This window comes from Colias philodice, chromosome 26 (genome assembly GCF_061535455.1).
Source record: "Colias philodice isolate Cphi_HAF_F1 chromosome 26, ilColPhil1 Martin Lab GWU primary, whole genome shotgun sequence".
In the NCBI taxonomy this organism is placed as follows: Eukaryota; Metazoa; Arthropoda; class Insecta; order Lepidoptera; family Pieridae; genus Colias; species Colias philodice.
Window position 1 is genome coordinate 8,852,546 of NC_143111.1, and position 14,228 is coordinate 8,866,773.

At 34.3% G+C, this 14,228-nt stretch overlaps 1 protein-coding gene and 1 long non-coding RNA gene across 2 annotated transcripts in view; one reads left to right on the top strand and one right to left on the bottom strand.

The window, feature by feature from the left end:
- Window positions 1-14,228, top strand: part of kek5 (leucine-rich repeat, immunoglobulin-like domain-containing kekkon 5 protein) — a 185,917-nt gene that overhangs the window by 106,144 nt on the left and 65,545 nt on the right. The gene's annotated exons all lie outside the window — the stretch shown is intronic.
- Window positions 793-1,420, bottom strand: LOC149477074 (uncharacterized). The gene is made up of 3 exons (XR_016317755.1): window positions 1,352-1,420; window positions 925-1,076; window positions 793-878 (listed from the first exon to the last, which is right to left on the bottom strand). It is a non-coding gene; the product is annotated as an uncharacterized LOC149477074 (long non-coding RNA).

Below are 14,228 nucleotides of genomic sequence, written 5' to 3' on the forward strand. Positions count from 1 at the left end.
TTTCATGAAAATTGGTTTTGTAGTTTAGGCGTGATTGAGTAACAGACAGACAGACAGAGTTACTTTCGCATTTATAATATTATAGTATGGATTTATTTATAGTTTAGACTTTAGTAACATAAAAATGTATTTATGTTTAATTTTCCAAACGTATTTGACCATTTCAGACAAGTGATAATAGTACTAACTCAGCTAGAAGGCAGCGGCGGGTTCTCTATAGCCCACCGGTTAACACATCGGCTGGCTGCGGGCGGGCGGCTGCAGGACTGGGCACCAAGGGATGATGAGCCCCACCACCACCCGCACCACCGCCCGCCCATCGCCAGAAGATTATTGGGATTGCACGCCCCACGGCTCATCACATAGAGCACCCGCTCTTAGAGAACTCTATGGCGCCGCGGCCTATTTGATAGAGATGGTGACATAGTGCTGTACACCGTCCGCTCTACATTATTGTGACATAAGCCGCATATCCACCTTATACGCGGTGCGAAGTGTGCACGCTCCACGCTTCGACAACCTTGCACTCCCCATCCCAGGCTTCTTCGCCATCCTCAACCCAGACATCCACGCCATCATCTACCCGGGCATCCTCAACCCAGGCATCCTCTCCATCCTCAACCCAGACATCCTCGCCATCCCATCCCCGGCATCCTTGCCATCCCCACCCCAGGCATCCTTGCCATCCCCACCCCAGGCATCCTCGCCATTCCCATCCCAGGCATCCTCGCCATCCCCATCCCCGGCATCCTTGCCATCCTCAACCCAGACATCCTCGCCATCCCCATCCCCGGCATCCTCGCCATCCCCATCCCCGGCATCCTTGCCATCCCCACCACAGGCATCCTCGCCATTCCCACCCCAGGCATCCTTGCCATCTCCATCCCAGGCATCCTCGCCATCCTCAACCCAGGCATTCACCACTCTCAACCCAGGCATCCTCGCCATCCTCAACCCAGGCATCCTCGCCATCCCCACGTAATAAATTACGTTATAAAGCACGTGGCTGTCGCTCTACTATTTACCGGACTTAGAGCAAAATTCGTAACTGCGTTTGCAACTACCACGTAAAAATACTCTCATATAAAACCCATGGACAGTTTAGGGTTGTAGGGTCTTAACCCGGGGATCCTCAACCCAGGCATCCTATCCATCCTCAACCCGGGCATCCTCGCCATTCTCAACCCAGACATCCTCGTCATCCCCATCCCCGGCATCCTCACCATCCCTATCACCGGCATCCTCGCCATCCCCGGCGATAGTAGATTCATCCATCTACTACTTACCGGACTTGGAGCCAAATTCGTAACTGCGTATGTACGCGCCACATAGATATACTCTCATATAAAACCCATGGGCAGTTTAGGGGATTACCAGGGTTGTGGGGTCGTTTGGAGAGCCCCTGAATGTATGTAACTATAAAAAATCTATACATATAATAAATCTGTAGAAGGGTCAATTCTGTACATTGAAAATATTGAAAAAATAAATAGCAGGGGGTGTTACTGGATCGATACCAAACCCAAATATGTGATTAAAAAATTTTTTGTCTGTCTGTCTGTCTGTATGTGAAGACATCACGTGAAAACTAACGGTTCGATTTCGATGAAACTTGGTATAATTATACCTTATTATCCTGGGCGTAAAATAGGATATTTTTTATCCTGGAAAAATACGTAGAAAAAAAATTAATCTTAATTTTTCAGTTTTATCCACAGACGTTGTTCTGTAGAACCGCGAACACACGTTGCGTATTATTATAGGCCTTGCCGTATTTGGGTCCAATAGATATTTTATAAGATGTCATTGTCAGAGTTAATCAAAATGGAGACCATCCACGCGAAGACCGACATCCGCGCGGACGGAGTCGCGGGCGGAAGCTAGTCTTCTATAATATAAAAATGAATCCCAAAATGTGTTGGTAAGCGCATAACTTGAGAACGGCTGAACCGATTTCGTTAATTCTTTTTTTATTATATTCCTTGAAGTACGAGGATGGTTCTTATGTAGAGAAAACGTAAACATGTACCACGGGCGAAGCCAGGGCGTACCGCTAGTAATCTATACTTCTATACTATATACTAATATTATAAAGAGGAAAGGTTTGTAATTATTTATGTATGTATGTATGTATGGTTTTCACGCATAAACTACTGGACCGATTTAAATGAAATTAAGAGGGCTAGGTTTTATCCCGGAAATCTCACAGGACGGGAGATACGCAGGGAGATCTTTGAAAACGCGGGCGAAGCCGTGGGTGGAAAGCTAAAGCTTTATGAAATGTTAAGAATGTGTTGCTTATAATTTGCTAATTATTAAAAGTGCGTAGGGGTCTGTTTAAACTGGCCAAACTTCGTAAGTTTGTTCCCGCTTAAAATCTATACTAATATTATAAAGCTGAAGAATTTGTTTGTTTGTTTGTTTGAACGCGCTAATCTCGGGAAGTACTGGTCCGATTTGAAAAATTATTTCGGTGTTAGATAGCTCATTTATCGAGGAAGGCTATAGGGTATATATCATCACGCTACGACCAACGAGAGTGGAGCCACGGGGGTGAAACCGCGCGGAGCAGCTAGTCTATACCTAGGTACTATATCTACTGATATACTCGTCTATATCTATAGCAGTAATATAAAACTGAGGTTTTAATTGGAACGCTAATATTAAATTAAAATAGTCATTTTATGAATTTTTTAAAGTATTACTTCCTAATTCCTATACCTACACCTTTTAATATGTTGAATATTCGCAATAAATAACCATTCACATAAAATTTATAAAAGATATAAACATTTTCTATCACATATAAAAAAGAAAACGATCCCGAGCGTAAGGTAGACTGATAGGTATCTAGATTCTCGACTAACCAATATTCCCATGCATGTATAGAATTGAAAACCTAAGCACGTCTGGGCCTAGGATTTGGTTAATTGCCTGTATTGTATCGTACCTATTGCGAAACTACCAGGTTACCATATACCTTATGGGCCCTCTTCACAATGGGCAGCGTTGGCCCAACTAATGATAGTTGATGTTTGCCGCCATTACGGCGAATATGAGTAAACTTCTACAATGACGACCGATAGACATTTAGGTCATCTACACTATCGTGATTGCTTCTACTCGCCCCGCGCTGCACATTGTGGAAAGGGCCCAATATAGCAGTATTATTTCCAGTGTGGGAAGGTGATGGTGCTACACGACCTATAGCGCTGTCCTTTTTTGCAAAATGGAAATAATACTGATATAAAGCATCACGGTATGGAGGCTACATTTAATTTAACTCTCTGTCTTAGTCAGTTTGTATTGTTTATGAAAAATGCTTTTGTTTGTGTCAGTTGAGGGGTTCGTAGTAATTATTTTTAGTGGTATACCTAACAATTATTCCATAAATAAAGAGGTTATGTAATTTATTACAATACGGTAAGAAGATTAATTTGAGTATGCCACAAAATAAATGAACATTTATTACTTATATTTAAATATTCGGCATTGCAAAGAGAATAATATAATCAAAGAGAAAAGGATATATTGTATTATGATATCAAACGTAAAAAAAGATATATCATTTAAAAGATAAAATATCTGTAAAAGCCAGCTGCTGAAAGGCAGTGCTGGTTTTCAGTATCGTTCTCAGTGATCGTAACTTATACTTTAATTATAACCACAATACACAAATTAAATATATCATTTAAATATCTTCATCTCCCAGCATTATATTTAGATACCTAACAACAGTACCGTACAGCCGGTTGTCTGGAAGAAATCTCTATTTAGCGATAAGGCTAGCGTTTGTAACAATGTCCTAGGTTTCAGTTTGTAATTTATCTAGAGCAATAAAGCATGAATAAATCTATACATACTAATATTATAATGCTGAAGAGATTTTTTGTTTGTCTCTATCTCAGGAACTACTGATCCGATTTCGGTGTTAGATAGCCCATTTATCGAGGAAGGTTAAAGGTTATATATCATCACCCGAAGACCAACAGGAGCGGAGCACTGCGGGTGAAACCACAGAGCACAGCTAGTAAATAAATAAAAATAAAACACGTTTTTAAATTCATCATGTCGTAAATCAAACAACAGACAGATAAACAGACATACACTATGTATAGATAAAATAAAATCGATCAAACAGATGTGAAATGCAACAAGGGGACTTCGTTTACAAGCTCACGCACTAGTCGGCAATTTTAATCTAGATAGGTTTTAATTTTAAATGCAGTTGCACCTCAGTTTATTGCGCGATAAAATACTGTTGGTTACACTACAAAATTGCTCGGATTTGCTTTTGGAGTGCGTCGTGGACTTGAACAGAGGTAGAAATAGAAGAAATGTAAAGACAATTCAAAAGGTTAAGTATTTTTTGAAGAAGTAATAAACAAAAAAAACTGTATTATTTTCTTTTATGGTATTATTAGGTACCAGCCGCACAATTCGACTTTGGATTGATCTGCAATGATTAAATAGGTATAGTCTTTGTTAAGCTGTAATTTCTAATAAAAAACGATGTTTAAAATTGGTCGCGTAGTTGTTGAGTTACATCATAATAAAAAAACGGTATCGTCGTATAACTTAAAAGATGAGTTTTAATATAGTGTTGTGTTTTAAGTATAATACGAGTATTAATACTAAGAGTCACGTACAACGTTATCTCAGTAGAACCCTTAAGTGGTATAACTGCTTTAGTCTGTTTACTTTAAAAGATATACAAATACCAATGCCTTCGTCTTCAGTAGGTAATTAATAGTTAATACACACATGTATGATACATAAAAATATCATACAATCTTTGTAAAATAATACAAAGAATAGGTTTTGTACGTTGCTTTGGTCGCGTAAAAATCAAAAGGCAAACCTAAAAAAATCTCTTACTACTTTGGCAAATAAAGCCTGTTAAAGTTGTATCTCTAACAAAACATCGATTAAAATGCATTCATTTTATACAGCATTTTTTGCGTAATGCGTGTGCAGCTGTATTATATTCCTATATCCGCGCGTTTATTATTTGAATTTAACTTTAAAATATTTAATAATCTTATATTATTCTATTGAAGGTCAGATACGACGGAATTCCATGGAGACTAGCCAAATAGGCATGAGAAATTATACTCACTTCATTTCGTTCCATCAATGTCAATTAAAATGTATTATTATTTATTACGATAGAGATTCGTATTGAAAATTGTAATTATTATTTTGCTACAGGTTCGATTATTGATTTTGTGAAATTATGTTTTTTCTAGTAGGTATTACCTAATTGACAGTTTTTTATCTACTTCTTACCATAACTTATATCACTGTCGTGTGATAAAATTATCACAACAAAATTTTAATTTGAATGTGATTTTGTATTACGACATTAGCAAAACCAGAGCAAACGATCTCGTATGTACTTGTATCCAGGTGTCAAACAATTAGCGAAACAGAGCAGGCCACGCCAGAGGCAACATTAGCGGCTCGCGCTAAATCACACTCTACACTTTATTGCTCTGTACGTTTCCCGGGACAAGGAGATATTGCTCCAATGTTTCCCGGTAAACACGCTGTAAATACAATTTAGATGTACTTGTATTTATTTAGCAATAGGACAATGTCTCTGGAATTTTAGGATTGAAGCTTTTGATTTTAAATGTAGGTTTATTTACGGTATGGGGAATTAAAACAAATATACATATAAAATAACATGTTATGTTTGTCCATGGATTCTTGGAAGCTGTTTTGTTGATGTTTTCACGTATTTTTCGCTTGAATTTTAAAACATATTTAAAAATTAAAATACAATTTGTATATTTTTTTCATACCATCTAAACTTTTACATCCTACAGTTTAGGTGCGAATTTCTATAAAAATATTAATAAGCAAGAATTTATAATTTAATTGATTGTAGTAAGTACTTACTGGGGTACTTGCTTAATTGTATTTCCAAACTCAAACTCACACATTCATTTATTCAATTAGACTACTATTTAGTAGCACTTTCGAATCGTCATTACATAGTATTTTTAACATTTACCACCGATTCGGAAAGCAGTATCTATGGAGAAGAATCGGCAAGAAACTCCATAGTTGCTCTTTTAAAATAATGTCAATAAATTTACATAATATGTAACTTATATCTAACTACATAATATTACAAAGAACTGTCCTGTGGTTTTTACGCGATTTGCCTTTATTAATGCCTCTTCTCTACCCATCTTATAAGTTTTAGGCGATAATAACAGTTTATTAATCATTTATTTTCTATATATGTAGGTGACACCTATATAATATACGCAAATACAAGTTCTCTGATATTTCCCCGAATGTCATGAGATATGAAGCTACATTTTTCCATATTTCGCCCGCGGTCTGTATCCAATCTAGACATAAATATTACGAATGCCATCTGGTTTGGATATAAAATGTTTTTACTTCAAGATTATTTTTAAATGTATGTATGGATGTCATTTGTGGCTGTCTGTTCTTTGATGCTGTTTTAGATTTGATTAATTCTACTAATATTATACATACGAAAAATTGGATGTTTGTTTGTTACTTACTGAAACGATTTTTATGGAATTATGCATACAAATTGAGGGTAACTTGAAATAACACAGGCTAGTTTTTATACTGAAAATCCCACTGGAACGGGAACTATGCGGTTATTTCTTTGACTACGCGGACGATGTTGCGGGGGAAATGCTAGAATAATATAAGTAATAATATAATAATAAATAATAGAGGTTTGTTGTTATTACTAGCTTATTACTAGCTATTGTACTAAAACACTGAGATGTTTCATATTTTCTTTCTTCTATACTAATATTATAAAGAGGAAAGGTTTGTTTGTATGTATGTATGTATGGTTTTCACGCATAAACTACTGGACCGATTTTGATGAAATTTGGCATAGATAACGTTTAGAGTTTAGACCCTGAGAAAGAACATAGGCTACCTTTTATTGCGAAATATGTACCACGGGCGAAGCCGGGGCGGACTGCTAGTTAGATATAAAATTAGGTTTTTAAGCTATTGTCATAAATATTACTACATTTTGTTGAAAATAAGGGTCAACTAATGTTGACCCTTATTTTCGTGGTTACTAACTCATGCTACTAAAGAAAACAGAATATAACAGTCGAGTCATTTTCAACGTTTTGTTAGTCGAATAAAGAAAGAATACGTAACAGTAGATATTATATTATTATCGGGATATTTTTTAAAGATTAATCTGTGATTAATAATATATGTAGGTAGATAAACATACAGCTGTACATTAACTATACCTTTTTGGTGAAATTTATAGTTCTAATTTTATACACTCGAAAACCATACCCTCTTCTTACTAAAAATAAATATTACTTTACTAATCTCGATTCATTAGAGGCCATAACGATTAACCAACTTTTATATATATACCTAGTTTGTATCTTCTAAAAAGCCTAAAATTTATTAGCCTCAATTGAGAACTTAAGTAGTAATCTAGCCTTAACCGAGAAAGTCTGAAGTATAATCACTAAACCTAACTTTGTCCGCATAATTGATAAATCTTAGCCTCCTTTCCTCTAATAAAATGTATAATTTAAAATGATATTTAGACATATTAAAATGTTTTTTAGACATGTTAAAATGAATTTTATTCAGCCTATTTGATAATTATCTTAGCTCGTTATATCAAAAATGCGAATATAACAAATGTTATATTATTTTTCTAATGAGCATCTCAGTAACACACTGCTATAAAATAACGGTGTCATGTAAATGTAAAGAAAACATTGAATTAAGTATGTTTACGAAATATGACGTCATACGAAATAAACTTGATCTCCAGTTTCTAAGGCCTTTCATACAAAATGGGGATCACGGTGTTATGGTTACCTTTTCAAGTACCTACCTTTTATAATTCTATTGTTTCAAATTTTAAGCTTAAATTATACATTTATTATTTTAAGGCTTAGGACTCATTTATCTATAAAATAATAAGAAGATTAGTCGATATTATTCACATGAAAAATACTCAAAACAGTCTGACGAAAAATAGGAAGGTAGTTGTAGATTTATTTATAAGCTTTTGAATCAACAAGATGTATCATTAAGCCTGTCAAATATGGGTTATTAATTAATGAATTATTTATTTGATATAGGCTTTAATATAATACTACACCAAAGGGAAATCAAGAGCATAGTATAGTTCTAATTAAACTTCATATTAAACTAAAATTATTAAATTAACGTTGGGACTTAGGCCAAACATAAAATGTACATAGAATCATAGATTGCTCACGTCGCAACGATAAAATAGCGTTATGGACACTTAAAACCTAAGCTAGTGTAAATGGAACATCACCTGCTATACATTGTTGGTAATGTATGGTAGAACTTCAAGGTACATAGTACAAAAGAAGCAATGTATCTACAGGTCAGTGAGTGTAGCGATAATGCCGGCATTGCGTCAATAATGATGAACCATTGTACCTTGATTGCTCTGAAGTTTCCACTAAGAAATGATGTGGGCTGTAAAATATGGGTTTGATGGGTTCTGGTTGTGTTGTTGTGGTATGAATGTGGATGAGGTACTTTGTTGTGTGTTCTTTTTGCTGTGTAGATAATTATTGATGAGAGAGCTTTTTAGAATTAAGGTACAATGTACATACCTATAAGAAGTTTTTTTATTAGATATAGAACATATAATTCGCTTTTGATTCATGATTTGATTATATTTACAACTAGCTTTCCGCCCGCGTCTTCACCCGTGTTTTCAAAGAAAAACCCGCATAGTTCACGTTCCCGTAGATTTCCAGGATAAAACTTGTGTGTTAATCTAAGTTACCCTCTATATTTGTGCTTAATATCATTGTAATCGGTTCAATAGTATTTGTTTGAAAGCTCACTAACTTTCGCGTTCTTAATATTAGTGGGATTAATTATTATTATTTATGGGAGAGATGCGAACGTAAAATCTAACTAACTATTATTTATTACCATAAGCACACCATAATGATCACCATTTACTGTAATAATCGTGTAATAAGAGTGACATAGTGACATAATCACAAACTCAATTCTATCAAATTAGGACACGTTCACACCGGGAAGCTATAAATCTACACCTCGCGAGATTGCTAGCTTATTACTAGCTATATATTATCGCATTTACTATGTGACTGAGTGCGAAGACTATTTGGAACAGGGGCTTTATCTTCTTCTTATCTCATATTCCTTTAGTTTTATAATTATTTAGTTTAATGAATGTGTTTTATTTGAATTTTTGGGCCATACGTTATATAATATTATAGCTGTGCGGTGCGGTTTTAAACACGAACGAATCTGCGGACTAAATTATTTATATATCTGACTCATTTGTTGCTTTGATGTTACTTTACCTTACACTATTCTTTACCTATATTACTGTAAAGTTTCATCCAAATCCGACAATCCTTTTTTTCGTGTTAGAGACTTAGAGTATCAAACATACATTTACATACATCTATTCGCAGAAACTTTCACATTTATAATATTATTAGGACTTGTCCCTTTAACATTTTAGTTTTTGCATTATAAATGACTAGGTACCTAGGTTCTAATTTAATCTATTTGCAATTATTATTAATTCATTGCTTTTAAAAGTTTTAAATACTATTAATGCAAAGTTAATAAATAATATTTAATCGTAAGTAATTTTCCAATTCTTATAAGTAGTATTGGAAACGTATTTTCATATAAGTATTTCGGTAGGTATATTTAATAGAGATCAACTCTAGTCTCTATATCACACTCAAGATTTATATTCTTCTTTTTTCATCTGCTTTCTTTCTGCTGTATTTACAAATTTTTAAGCATTAGATAAAATTCGGCTGGCTGCTCCGGCTGGATCACGGGTGGCCGAGTGGTCAGGTGTCAGAAGACGCGGGTTCGAATCCCACCTCGTGATCGTTTTTTTCCTGTTCTTTAAAAAAATATATTTATAAAACATTTGAATGCAATAAAACTAAAATATCAAATTTAATTCAGTAGTTGTCCATTTTGTTGTGTTGAGGTCAATAGCAATTTAATGGTAAATAGCATATTTAAATAAATTAATTAATCATAACCCATATATTATATTGTTACCAGTTTAATTTATATTGTGCTCAATGACTAAATAATTTCCAAATTTCAGTTAACTTTTTGCACATGTCCAGCGTCGAACATAATACATACCTATTATAATAAAACATTGAATCCTGAACTGTGATAAATTTCACATCAGTATAATATGAAACCACACATTTAACAAAATCGCTAAAGCGTGTAACGGTAATAATTCGTAAAGCGTTATATTAATAATGCTTTGATACATTTTGTCATGATTTTACTGATATTTGATTTTTAATAAGCTCTTAACTAACTTTAGCCCGTCAGTTTTTAAAAAAGAAGACAATCATACATCCAACCATCCACATAATTAATTAAATTACCTTTGCGTTTACAATAGAAGTCAATTTACTTAATAATGAAACTAAACATGAAAGGCCAAAGGAATCTGTTTTACAAAAATGTGTTTTTACGACGTTGATAATGTACTTAAAAGTATATTTTGAGAGCTGATTAGATTTTGTTTCAAATACTTTTTAAAAGAGAATAAAAGCTTACATACATTTATTGCAGTTTAAAAATTGTTCTATTAATATGCATTTCAGATACACGCCATGATCGAAAGTAATTAGTTATTTGCCAAAATAATTAAATTTTTGTATTTTATTTATTAAAATTGTTAATCAAAATTAAAATTACAATGTATTATTTATTTATTACTTTGGTATCAAAACCACGCTTACAAACCAATGAAACTGTATCAAGTTTAAAGTAACAAATAAGTGACATTGTGTTAAGATAAAGTTTGGTTATTGATACAGTGAAGTTATAAAGTTACGGTCCAATCAGTCTGTAGTGATACTTGTACAAACTTACATTGTTTGTCGTGAATTGTTGACAATATTTAATATAGAAATTTAAGAATTTAACGGATTTTAAACGCGATTTATTCATTATATTATTGTAATTTCTAGATGTAATAATACTCGCGTAAAATCAAACATAAGAAAATACTAAATAGTTTATTTTTAGTATTTTATATCAATCGTTTTTTTTTTTTAGTTAAATTATATCATTTTTTATTAAGGTTTTTCCGCTAAGCCTAGCTATCTTTTAAAATTTTGAAATTTTACAATTTTCCCCGTGACCACGCTCACTGCAAAGTGTGCGAACCGAGATATAATATAATGCATAAATTGCCTTTAAAATCCGGGCAGAGTCAGGGCAAGCAGCTAGTATATATTGCATGTAACTTACGTCCCGCCAGACCACAGCCTTGATCAAACTGCAAATAAATAAAGGTACTGTATCCAAGTTTCCTTATTAGTTGAAGACTGGCTACTGTTCCCGGATAGTTGGATGTGTCCGGGGAGGAGTTCCCGGATCGCCAGGGTATATTGATGTGCTGGAATGTGGATTTGAAGGTTTCTGGGTATAGTTCGGTAAGGAATAAGTGATGTGAATGTTGGTAGAAAAAAATAATATGTAGGTACCTACTATTTTTTTCTACCAAATAATACATACATATATAAGTTTATGTGTATTTTAAAATTGTAGAGTTTAAGTTTGTGCTAGTGATTGAATGAGTGTTGATCAGTTGACGATGAATAAGTCACTCAAGTCATGTAGTCATAATATACTAGCTGTGCTCCGCGGTTTTACCCGCATTGCTCCGCTCCTGTTGGTCTTAGTGAGATGATAATATATAGCCTTTCTCGATAAATGACCTATCTAACACCGAAATAATTTTTCACCGACCAATAGTTCCTGAGATTAGCGCGTTCAAACAAACAAACTCTTCAGCTTTATAATAATATGAAAAAAATATACCTCTAACCATCAAGTAAATCCTAAGCTATATCCTAATACCGAACATAGATTGTACATAAAATCTGTTACAATGAGATTTCCAAACACCACTTTGAAAGTGTCTCCAACAGCACGTAAAACAGTATATCGTGGAATTTATATATCCTGCTGTATTGGATATTACCTCCCATGGGGTAAGAAGTGACGGGAAACCATAAGATATACTATGTAATGCAATTTTACATTGTTATGGACAATGGACAAAGCCAAAATTCTGATAGAACTAGATATTTTGTTTGATCCCCGTATGATATGGAATATAATATAGGTAGGTATACATTTCTCTTCGGTTTCAATGACCGCTATACATTTGAAAAAAAAAATTTCTTAAAGATCCTTACCTATATTTGTGTTCTGTTTCTATTTTCTATTTCATTTTCATTTTGGATATAGGTAAATATGCCTTAATGAGTGTAAGATGAGTGAATGATACAAATTCTCGAGTAGTCAAACTACGAAACGGCTTGACCAATTACTATGAAACTAGGTCTGAGAATCGGACAACATCTATTTTTCATACCCCTAAATGTAGGTACAACAAGTAAGGCACAACAAAGTTTGCTGGAAAAGCTATAGTATGTTTGGTTATTATATGTTTGGTTTATATGCCACTCGGCTGGAACTTGAGCGAGCGGCTAGTTATAAATAGGTATATTACAAAGTCAAGCCACATATTAGCCCGGTTTACACGCACACTCTTTACCGCGTGATTGAGTGCGCGGGATTGAACGCGGGAAAGCACGCGCGCTGAGGAAAGAGGAAAGATTGTGCGTGTAAACGATAATCGCGCGCGATTGAACGAAGGAAAGCATGGCGCGTTGGAGTGTGTGCGGAGTGGACGCGCAATCTCGTTCTCTCTGTCATCGTTTAAATGCTCGCTCTTTCCCGCGTGAAAGCCGAATCGCGCGCGAAAGAGCGTGCGTGTAAACCGGGCTATTAAATTTAAAGTATTTGAAGCAGCTCGCTACGTCGCACTTTAATGCACATACCGTATAATGTACTGTATTCCAGAATTTACTTTAAACTAAATAAAATAGGGAATGTTATATTGTCTTACGTCAAGGAAGATGTAAGGAATGGGTTTATTCTTGTATTGTAGAGAGTAATAAGAGATTGTCCTACATTTTCTTGTCATGCAATTATTCATTTTTATAACGACGCGCCGCGGCCGGCGGCTGTCTGGTAAAAAGGTTTCTTGAAGTTTGTGGTAATTAGATGGTGTTGTCTTTGTTGGTATTATGAGTGTAATTAATTAATTTACGGATTTTAATCGCGCTTTATCACTACATAGTATAAAACAAAGTCGCTTTCTCTGTCCCTATGTCCCTATATGTGCTTAAATCTTTAAAACTACGCAACGGATTTTCATGCGGTTTTTTTTAATAGAACGAGTGATTCAAGAGGAAGGTTTTAGTATAGGTATAATTTATTAGGTTTTAGACAAAGCGGTCGAAGCCGCGGGCGGTAAGCTAGTTATGTTATAAATTACTTTTTAAAGTCTTAACCGAATGCTTATAAATGTCCGTATGAATTAATAGAAGTTAGAACCCTGAATTTTCTCGACAGTGTCCTATTATAGCATAACTTAATCATTCACAGGTTTTATGCTCTTGATACTATGTATGAATTAAGAAAATTGATTTCATTTTAAATCTTTCACATTGGTCTCACAAAGCGGTTTTAAAGCGCGTGTTTAACACTAAAAATGTACTTTACGAGTGTATTTACTCGTTCAAAAAGAAATGTAAGTAATCGTTCAGTAACATGAAAGTAAATAAGAAATGTGTGCGAATCCTTAAAAATAGTTTCTAGCTCTTGCAGAAGACCGATAAGGCAATACCCAGAACCCTCTTCAAAGTATTGATATGTTGTGTCGATTTGTGTAGCAATTATATAGAGAAATGTACGAGGAAATGTATTTTTACACCGCGTGATTTCATTTAATAAATATCCGTGTAGTGTAGCTTTTCGCAGCTACAGCCCGCATAGTCTATGGAAATTCAAGGAGTAATAAGATGTTTCTAAGTGATAAAAAGTAACCTTTTTCACTGTCTAGTCTTTTAACTATATCAAGACAAAAAAATAATCGCCCTGTTGCGTCTTACAAATAGAAAAAATCTTTCGCATTTATATCTAATAATATAAGTACCTCAGGATACATAATAATAAATTAATATCAAAAATTTAACCTGTCAAATGTAATTACACTTATGGCAATAAATCTGCATTGTAATATGGAAACAGTAATTCGAAGAGTCGAAATTAAAACGTCTGTAAATAATAATATCATGAATAATGTC